This window comes from Seriola lalandi, unplaced genomic scaffold (genome assembly GCF_002814215.2).
Source record: "Seriola lalandi dorsalis isolate HSWRI2012SDOR001 ecotype SW California unplaced genomic scaffold, Sedor1 jcf7180002054675, whole genome shotgun sequence".
In the NCBI taxonomy this organism is placed as follows: Eukaryota; Metazoa; Chordata; class Actinopteri; order Carangiformes; family Carangidae; genus Seriola; species Seriola lalandi.
Window position 1 is genome coordinate 577,704 of NW_019525228.1, and position 11,334 is coordinate 589,037.

The 11,334-nt window shown below is 38.8% G+C and overlaps 1 protein-coding gene across 1 annotated transcript in view; it reads left to right on the forward strand.

Annotated features, from left to right (window-relative positions):
* bsna (bassoon presynaptic cytomatrix protein a) overlaps window positions 1–8,265 on the forward strand; it is a 47,802-nt gene extending 39,537 nt beyond the window's left edge. Inside the window, exon 14 of the mRNA XM_023421716.2 lies at window positions 1,096–8,265. The gene's annotated coding sequence lies outside the window, so the exon portion shown is untranslated. The remainder of the gene's footprint in view (window positions 1–1,095) is intronic.
* Window positions 8,266–11,334: the final 3,069 nt, after the last annotated feature.

An 11,334-nucleotide genomic window follows, 5' to 3' on the forward strand; every position in this document is an offset into this window, starting at 1 on the left:
CAGTAGTTTATTAATCAAATAGGTTTAGACACAATGCATAATCAGCTGTGAATGATTAGTGCACACAAACTGTTAAGTTCAAGCTGTTGAGCTCCTTTGTTACAATAGAGATCTTCTGTCCTACTCTATAAATTGTTGTCCTTCCATGTTGGTCGCTGTGTGCTAAACAATGTTCACTGAATTTCTCATATGTCGACCGCACAGTGAACATTGGTGCTAAACAATGTTCACTGTGGGGTCGATATATGAGAAATTCTCAAGTGTTATGACGAGATATTACAAACAAGGCGGACAACAGTTGTATAGCTGATAATAATAGATCTGGTGACATGACAACTGAATAAACTTTTCATGCAGAGATCATAGCGACAGAAACAAACTCGCAAATGTTTTTTTATCCCGTTATCTCAAGATAACAAAGCTCATTGTCCCGAGAACAAGATATTAACAGGAGAAAACTATTTTGTCTGAACCTCATACACTCAGCCGCAGTAACACTCCTCCCTAGCAACCAACCTTAGTAACTACTTAGCTGACGAGGACTCATCTGAAAATGATCTTGTATGAAAAGACACAGTGTTAGTTAGCTATTAGTTAATTATTGATTGAAATGTTCTCTGATGCTTTGATCAATGCGTCGTCCCGACATTAACAATTTACAGCACTAGAAGTTGTCTTTATTTATTTATTTAAACTCAAAGATCATTGAGGGTAAAGCCCTCAATTATAGATGAAAATATTATTCATAGATAAAAATGCAAGTTAAAAAAGGACATCAAATTAAAACAAACATATACAATTGATAATGTAATGACAAGAATCGATTAAAACAGGTACAAACAGAAGTTAAAAGGTCAGAGATTAATCTTGAACGACCAAGAGGAACCAACGAATTAATTTTTAAAGTGTTTTGTACTTTGCAGTTGCCATCTGCAAACTGGCACATCTGATCTCTGATTAACAAAATAATTATAATGAGAAAACAACAAACAAATATTTGAGATTATGACCTTTCTCTGCTTCCGTTCATATTAAATGTGTTGTGTTCAATATTTTTTACTAAATCACCTTTTTTTGTTTTTGTTTTTTTCACAGATCATTCGCAGCCAACATCTGTCTTCAGAAGGACGATCCTTGCTCATCCATCTTCTGCAGCCAAAGACTCCAAACCGAACTGCTGCGGAGCCTCTGGAACCAGCCTGTAGCAGTTCGACACATCTCCGCCGCTTAGTTATGAAAGAGCAACCGGCGGCCAAAGACTGGCTGCAGAAGTCACAGATGCTGGTTTTTATTTCCGCTGCTCTTTCTCCACGCAAGCAGAGGGATCTGTACCTACGTCACCGGAGACCTGCACAGATGCTGAGGACAAGTAGAACCAGTGGAGTCCATGTACCAACTAAGATCTCCATGTGGATTACACACCGCAGCTTCAGTGACGGGAAGCAGAGGGGTGATGCTATTCTACGCCCATACGCTGACGCCTCCACCGTTTATTTGAGAGCTGCTTTTTCCCGCTAGAGGCAAAAAGAAAAGAAGCTTTACCACAGGCATGGTGACATGCTAGGATCCTTGGTTTCACAGTCCTGTGCTCAAACTAGGAATAACAGCAACAAACCAGCCTCTCTCCTCCTTTCTATCTCTTCTCGAAATAAATAAAATAAAATTTAAAAAAAATAAAAAGAGTGGGGAAAATGGAATAAAACTCGCTCAAGTCCTGCAGGTTTTTCTGGTACTAAAGACCTCTTGTTACATCACCTGTCGAGAAGGAAACCGAGTAATGGAAATGTCACAACGAACGAATAGGACCACGACAACGATGTAGCCGCCACGGGGAACGAGCGCGTCGGCGTCCGTCTCTCTCTCCACGGTTTGCTCTGTTTCTATCTACATTCCAGATTGGAACTGTTAAAACCTTTTGCTCCCCCACTTCCTCACCTCTCTGCGTTTCTTGAATGCTTCTTTCTTTCTAAACCCCCCTCCTCCCAACAATCCTCAACTTGCCATGTCTTTAAAGAAGTGTATAGTGGATTTAAAAAAAAAAAAAAAAAAAAGTAGGAATTTGGAATGCATGGAACTTTATATCCAAGACCTTACACTGTTCATCATTACTTAACAGAGGCCATAAAGACACTGGGAAACAAATCTAAGCTAGACGACGTGAATAATAACAAAGGAGAGAGATTACTGAAACAACACAGGAATATGGCCATGGGAATAAGAGGAGCCTTTTGTTTTTCTTTGTTTGGGTTTTTTTTGTTTTTTGCTTTCTTTTGTTGTTTTTTCGGATTGGTGTTGGGAGTGAAGCCGTATGTGGTCGGCTTGTTTTTCAGCCATTACAAAGCCATTAAAACAACATTTACCTGCAGTGCTCGTGGCGGTGGGGTTTCTCCCAACTGCATTTGGCCCTCAGATATTTCTCATGTTGTAGGTGATTTTCATTTGTTGTCTTCTCTTTATTCTTTTGAATTCAATTTTGTTATTCGCCTGTTGTTTATGTTGCGGGTTGCCAATATCGCCTTAATCATTCTTAAATGTTTTATTTTGAAGTAAAAGTGGCATATTTTTTATGACATCCTGTACACACATATTTTCATCACACCCTTTTTTTATGTAGTGATATCGGCTGGAACACTGGCCACAGTGAGATTAATTTGTATTTTTTAAATTTGTTTTTTTATAATTGTTTGTGATATTATTTTTCATTTATTTCTCTTTGGTTTAGTTTAGTTACTTCCATCCAGCCCCCTGTTGATTTTCTGACTCTTATTTATTATCAATGATTATAAAAGCAATAGAGTAAGAGGTGAGAAAGTAAAGAGCACAATCTTGTGTCATTTTAAAAGTTGGTGGAATAGAAACGTGTTGCCTCCGTCTGTCTAACTTACCACTGATGTACCGTTCAAGTCTGACTTCAACATACCACACAACGTAAAATACTGCTGTACTAGTACATCAGAGAGCAGGAGCTCACCTGTAAACCACGAGTTGGGTACCGCCCAGATCTTCTCCACCAACCAACAGTGAGACTTTGGTGTCGTCAATCAGCCGGTGGGTGGACCAGAGTGATCGGACGCTTGTTATCAGTCAGCTGGAGCCTAATGTGAAAGCACTGCAGGGCAGCAGAGAGGCACTGAAAAGCAGACCAGTCACACATCGCGGCAGAACTGGACTCGACGTCGTCACCTGAAGGGGGTTTGGGTTTCGATGTGATTCTTCTGACCCTCCAAGATGGACATTTAATGTGGAGCCTGCAAAAAAAAGCCCCGCCAGCTCCTTTACACATCAGTGTGTATCAGCATGTGTGTTCACTCTGTCAAATGTGCACAGCGCACGTGAAAGCACACTCGATAATGGTGTCAAAAAAAAACAACAACAACAAAAAAACAAACAGATCATGTGACTGAGGAACCAAAAATAACACACTTGGTTGTGTCACAAAGTCACTCGCCTTTTTTTAACTTTTCATTTTCTATCGTGGTGGCGTCCAGACCTGTAACCCAACCCCTGAAAACCTCTCTCTCAGACTGTCAGTTGTCATGGAAACTTCTCAGGTCAGTGTTCTCCCTGCTGATGCTCCTGCAGTGCATTGTGGGATTTGCGGTTCAGTACTCAAAACGTACTCTGTCGGGCCAAACATTGCGAGGCCTTCAAGCAAAACCAACGAACCAACCAACTTCTGCTGTATATTGTCTGTGTGAACGCTCGCTGGGAACCTTCGCATGCCGCCCGGCGCAGAAAACCTCAAAGTCACCTCTATATTGTTCAGTTCCTAATGTTTGTATGTATGTGTGTGGGGGTTCTGTATGCGTGTATTTAACGACCATCATTCAATGTGGAAAAAGAAAAAGGAAAAAAAAGACAAAACACGAGTTCGAACACAACAAATATGGTGGGCAGAAGAGGCGACCTCTCATCTCCAGTCGTTCTATGCAATCAATCATATTTGGAAAAACAGAAGCACGAGGAGGAAAAAGGGAAGTGAAACACAAACAGGGAAAAAGTCACACAAATCACTGTTTATTATCACAGCTGAGTTACTCAGATGTCGGGAGTGCTTCGTTTTGTTTCCTCGTAGATCAACATAAGGAGATTCTGTGAATTTGTTTGTGTGTAATATAGGTCACCTGTAAGTTAGGAAATAATAGGAGAGGTTAACTTGGCATGTTCAGCGTCCCCTCTCCTTTTAAAGTGGGTGTGCCTGCAGCCAAATGATCTCTGACTAGAGGTGTGTTCATGACAGCTGGGAAATCAGAGCTTTGGAGCCTCAGAGCTGAATTGACGAATGAGGAGACGATGCTGCGTCACTTTGTTTTCAACTGGAATGAAGCAGAAATTCTTCACGATGCAAACATTAGAAAAAAAATTTATAAATTACGATAAAATAGTTTCACTCACCTTGAAAATGATCCGTTTGAATAGAAACTTTCACAAAAGATGTGACACAAAGTGCAACAGCACTGTCTGCTGTTCTTAACACCTGTGTTTGAGAGGTCTCGACAAGATCCCAGTCGTCATGAACACATCCAAACAGCTGTCAGCCATCTTGTTTTGTTTGCTTCAGCTGCACTCACGGAAAAGTTGTTCAAAGAATTATATAGAGAAAAATATAGATATATGAATATAGAATATATATTAAAAACTCATTTTAATATATTATATAACCCTAACATGGTTGGTGTCTGCTCAGGGGTGAAGAAGGAAAGCTCCCCATTTTTTTCTTTTTTCTTGTTGTTTTTGTTTGTTTTTGATGACCACAGCTCAAAACTGATGCTAATTAGCTCCATGAATGTGTACTTGTTGTTTTTTTGCATAGAAAGAAGCGAATACAAATATACACATACACATATATAAAACAATACACAACTTATAGATTATACTGCTGCTAGTGAAGCTCTATTCAAGGCATTCCTAAAGTGAATTAACTGGAGTGAGTTTGAGTTTAAAGGTGCACTGCCACGACACGCTAACAGATATTAAGAGATTCATAAGCTAATTACACTGTGGAAAGTCAAATTTCTGTACCTCATAAAAACAAAAACACTTTTCTTCAAACTCACCATCTGTCCTTTTTGCCTTTGGTAGCAGCAGCACGTTACGACAAAGGAATTATAAAGAAGCTATTTATGAAATTCAGATTTAAAAAGTGGTTTATGCAGAATGGAAAATCCTGTACAACTCCTACACTTTATCAGAGCGCAGCCTATCATGTCACTGGAAATGTGTAAGAGGTTCGTATATATTTTTTTGTGAAACATGTATCAGATGATTTTATCTATGTAAGAATTTATTTTTATCATACTGAGAGGGGATAAGAAAAAGATGGCTGGGTTTTAAGAAGAAAGATTTAAGTTTGAAATCTATAGTATGAAGTGAGAAATTATGTTTATACAGATGTTATCTATTACTGGGTTTATTCACAGCCCCAATTATCAGATTGTTAAAAATCAGAATTTGAAAAACTTTTTTCATTGAAGTTATGTTTTTAAGTCAGAGGAAATATGTCATCATGTTTATTTTAGCTCAAAAACTCAAATCGACAGATGTTCTAACTGTGTGACGGAGGAAAGGCTAATGTACTATCGAGTGATTGGTTGCTTCTAAAATCCCCAAACTTTTAAAAATCTACTTCCATCATTTTCCCGCAATCTTATTTATGTAGACGACTTCAGGTCATTAGAGTGTTTGACCTTTTCATTTAGAGTAAGAGTCTGATTGTTTGGATCTGGTCGTTCCTCTTCAGTCTGTTCAGCTGCACGTCAACAAACATCACCTCCCAGGTTCACTGCCACCAGATCACCGACTTCAAAATTAAGACGTCGTCAAAGTGGAACAAAAGATATGAGAGAGTTTAAAGTTACCCAAATAAAGACCAACTTCCTCTACTGTAAGTCGTATGTTCCGGGGAGTTTGTAACAAATATAATGTTTAATAAAAAAAATGTTCCTCAATCACTTTTGCCTCAGGAAAGCACACACTAACTGCAGCATCCCAACGGAGATGTTCAAAAGACAATAGAAAATAATGGCTGGATTCACGCAGGCGCAATGAATCAGGTTTTCAACACTTTCCATCACAGGTGAGACCTTCCCATGGCTGCTGTTAATGACACAGCCAGGAACATAAATAACAAGATCTGTGTCACAACGTGTTAAAAATGTCACATTTGTCGCTCCAGTGTGAATCCAACCGCCGAAGGTGACTTAAATATGCATAGCAGCAAGGGCTTTTATTCTACAATACTGGTCACTGAAGAAAGCCATCTTGTTAACTGCCCTCTAGCCAGTTGTGGTCTCTGTCTATACTCTGCATGGTGTCTGTCTATATCCAGGAACGCAATGGACTTCAGGTCAGACCACAGCAATCACCAGTGGGCACAATCACCAAGCCGCAGTCTGGATTCTCTGAGGTGTTTGACGTTCGCAATGTGGACGAGAATAAAAGATCAAACTTCCAAATCAAGATATTAACAAAAAGTTTTCTTTAAGCCCCCACCCCCCACACAACAAAAAACTGAGTGAAAAAGATCAGGACCTGAAATTCACACACGTTCTTTAAAAGGACTTTTGTTTATTAGTTTGCAATAAAACACAAAGGGTCAAATTTACAGACATGAAGCCGACGGACGAGCTTCCACCAGATCGCTGTCTTTGAATCTGACATCAAGACTCTCAGCAATAAGGATGCATTCATGCACAGTCAGACAATCCGCTATTTGACCCTTTGTGGCTCTGATCTGGAAACAGAATTAGGTATTTGACTCACAGCTGTGAGGACTCTCGTCTGACTGTTCAGCCATCAAAAGGACAATTGACAAACTCTTTTGGCGCTAATTTGTCGACTTTATTTAAACGCAGCTTAGAATGCTTTTGGGAAACCCAGACTGTGAGTGTGTGTGTGAGTGTGTGTGAGTGTGTGTTTGTTCGTTCGTTCTCAACCAAAAGATAGCATCCAGTGCTTGTACAGTACATAGTGTAATAACTGTCACCACTGCTCTTGCTGTCTGTCGTACAGACAGTCGACGTGTAGCAGGACCGGAGAGAGATTTTCAAACTGAAGAAGATATATATACAGATATACATATATAAATATATAAAAAGTGAGTGTTTCATAGGTGAGAGGTTGTAAAAAGAGCAAGAAACTAAAACCATGAGAGAAAAGCTACCAAGGCCATCTTTCACTGTAAAACCATCAGGGAGCGTTTATTCATCTTACGCCTGTAATGAATCATAAAAGTAGAATTACAAGTGCATGACCTGGACACCTCCCCCCCAGCCATCCCTGAACCGTCTGAACCTCTTCGACCTCCCTCCTCACAGGCTGCCATCTTTTTTCCAGTGTAAATACCAGACAAGAACCGACCAGAGGCTGCTTTGAACAAACAAACAAACAACAACAACAACAACTACATGTAAATGCCATGAGGGTCACATGTTCTGTGCGACATGTGAACCTCGAACATGCTAACATACCACAACCAACACTCACAGACAAACACACACACATGCACACGGGCATGAGAGAGGCCTTTGCACACTACACGCCGACACGAGCTGGAGCGTATGCAAGCCTGACCCTCCCTGCCCATACCTGTGCTCTTTGTGTATTAAAAACAATAAAAACCTACATAACAAACAAAAGCAGTTGTTGATTTGAATAATAAATTACAAAAATTGCATTGTGTACGTATGTGGCTGGCTCGTGCAGACTGTTTAAAACTCATTAAAAAAAAAGTGGTATTCGGATATAAAAAAAAAAAAATAAAAAAAACAAAAACATATCGGTCTGTGTAGAGTTTCTATACATGTTGTGTTTGTAAAATGAGATGACATCAAAAACAAAAAAGGGAAAAATATTCTGGCTTCCATGTAATTTTTGGGGTGGACAGATCATTTTACGGGGAGATGAAGAGAGAGAGAGAGGGGGGGAGAGAATAAATTGGGCAATAGTGATGTGTAAAAAAATAAAAAAAATAAATAGATAAAATAACCCAACTGTATGATGAAAAGAAGGTGAAAATAAAACAGAGAAAAAGGTCGAGAGCCTAAAAACGACTACAAAGTGTTCCATTCACTGTTGTAAGTGCAATGAGCTAAATTTCCTGTTTCCCCATTGTAAAACCTTGTGTATGTTTCCGTGTGTTTCTCCTGTAAATGGGTGTAGTAGACCTGGTGCATCATGCCATGTAATGTGATGAATGACAAATTATGACCTTACAATACATTTCAATCAGGAAAAATAAATAAAAGACAAATACATAAAAACAAACCTGATGTGTGTGTGCTCTTATTTTGGGGATCCCCTGACTTTTCCTCCAATGCCAACATGAGTTTTACATCATGAGAGGAAGTGATATATCTCCTTACATCTGATCTCATTTGATCCATATCTCCTGGTTCATTCATCATATAATTTACTGCCCTCTTGTGGCGGCAGCAGGTTATTGTCTCTGAAAGCTGGCTTGACTTCCAGATATTGTTTAGTGTGAGGTCAGTCTTAATTGAGCTCATAGATGACTGCCTAATTTTAAGACAAAAAAATTAGACACCTTACCCCCAGGCTATAACAGGCCTAACAACAATGTTTCCATGGTAACAATCAATGATACCTGCGCTGACCAGCACAACAGGAAAACATGGCTCATATATGTGGTTTGGGGTTTGTCTTTCATGCATTTTCCAAGTGAAACGTCCTATGTAAATGGGGAATTCTTCCAAATAACATTCTTCAAACATTTTCTGCTGGAGTGAATGGAGCTAAGCGGTTGGACACTGTTCCTCAGTCGGCCATTTTTTTAATAAAAAAAATATATATTTTCTCAGAATTCATTGTACCAAAGTCTGAACTGCTTTGTGCAATGGATGAATACAGTCGTCTGACCATTTGTTATATCTAAGCCACTCTTTGCAAAATTCTAAAAGCAGGTTTCCCACCGTCAGTTTTGATGTTAGTTAATTACTTTTATTGGTTTTCGGTCCAACGTAATTATGGCTCGTTCTTCAGTACTATCACACTGGAAAGATCCTGATATCCAGTTTTTTCCGGAAAATAAATTTTTATATTTTCAGTTTAATGTGTAAGATGCCTTACTATACAATGAAGTTTTTATGCCTTCGTATACAATGACTTTTTTGACATTTTAAGCCATGCTACCCTATAACGTTTTTATCCATATTATAGTATGACGTTTTGGAAAATTTTATGCCTTAATATAATATGACTTTTTAAATAACTTTTTATGCCTTATTGTACAATGACTTTTTATGACTTACTGTACAATGACTTTTTATGACTTACTGTTCTTTGTATTAATAGAAACAGACAACAAAAACACACAAAAACAGACACAGACCATAGATTATATAAAAATGGACGTCGACTCCGGGTCTGGAATATGAAGCCTTAAACTTGCATCTATCGAATGACCATCATGGTGACTCCACCGGTTGCAAAAAGAAGTCCGATTGTTATGAAGTCTGTGGGAAAATGACCGTACTTGTCACTTGATTTATAACCTCAATAAACGTTTTCGTGTTTATGGTCTGTTTGTCGCTAGTTTGAGGTTTTTTCTCCAATACAACATAATATTCATTTTTTAAATTATGGTCCTATTTAAAAGAAAATAGACGTTAAAGCAGAGTGGCTTTAGGGCGTGGCTACCGCATCATTGACACACAGGGGGACCTGCCTGTTGATCCGGATATGACGTCAGAGCGATTGGTCAGACATTTGACTTATTGTGTTTTCAGTTCATCAGCTCCAACATGTTGTTTACCGGTAAATGTCTTGTTCTGCGTTCAGTTGTTCTCAAAGACTCAGAGGAGTCGGCGGTTCAATTATTTCCGGTAAGTACATTTTGTTTTAAGCCTGTTTCTTTGCGAGCCAAGATTAGCATCCCTGTTAATATCACAGTTCAGGTGAAGATGCACCTTGCTAACCAAGCTAGCCAGCTAGTGCTAGCGTTAGCTGATAACTAAGCGATTGCTATGCTAACGGTACCTGGCCCCGCTGGGCTGATAACCTGTGTCCACCTGGGTTAACCTGTGTTAACCTGGGTTAACCTGGGTTAGCCCGTGGAGGTGTTCAGTCAAAGCCCAATAAAAAGGTGAATTTAATCAACGTTAATCTAACGACGTTTGGTTTGTGTTTCTCCACGTGACCCAGTTTAATTGATCTGCGTTAGTGTAATGCGCAGCGTTAATGTCAGTTAATACATTGTCCATCAAGACGTCGTGATAGTTCAAGTTAAGATAATGTGACATATACAAAATGTGTAGACAGATATTTGTCATATAGAAGATTGTTCATTTAATACTCAAACCAGTCCTCAACTGAAGCAGACATTCATGCACCTATCCTGACAGCTGATCGATATTTGTGATTAACTGTGATCAGCCGCATCTTAACTCAAGTGTTTGTGTTTTATTGTCATTTGAAAGGTTTCACTGTGAAAACTGAGTGATCTGTGCCAACAGAAGGAGGAGCTCATGTACATAGCAGCCCATTAGTTTCCATTCATCTGGTTGAAGGGAGACTGCATGGACATCCTTAGTTCTCTAATGTGCTGTGATGATGATGGTGATGATGATGATGATGATGGTAGAAAACCTCCCAGTTCATCTTCCTCTGATGAAATGACAGAACAACTGCTGATGAGTTAGTTTATTATTCTGTCTTCAGGATTCACAGGTTCAGTTTCTTACCTGCAGCTTCACTTCTGCTGTTGTTGACAGGTGATGGTAGCAACACTTTTAAGATCAGAATTTATAAATATTAAACTGTGATTAAGTGTTGGATCATCTCTGGCACTGTCACCACCTCCACAGGTGAAAGTATTTACCAGTTAACATCAGCATGTTTTTTGATCCTTCATTGTCAGTGTTGTCAGACAACATTTAAACATTTCTAGTATTTATGTTGTTTATTAAAGCTAACATAGAAATAGTCACACAATGCTGTACGTGTTACTGTTGTGAAAATTCATACCAGATGTGTTCTATAAAAACCATCAACAAAGTTAAAGCAAGAGCTTCATAAATAACTTTATTGGACATTATAAACTACATTCATTTAAACAATTTACAACACTGGAAACATGGATTTTATAAACATATAAAAGAATAATAAATGGATTAATTAAATACTGTAGTGTACAATTTACAATCAACTAACTATTTAAAATCAAAAAATAGTTGTGGATGAAGTTAAAGCTGAATTTCACTGTCATATGTGTGATCCTTTAGTGACCGTGACTTACCGACATTAACCCGCTGTCTCTGTTAACACTAAGTTCGGTGACGTCACCTTCGCTTTGCAGAACTCATTTTAAAACACGTT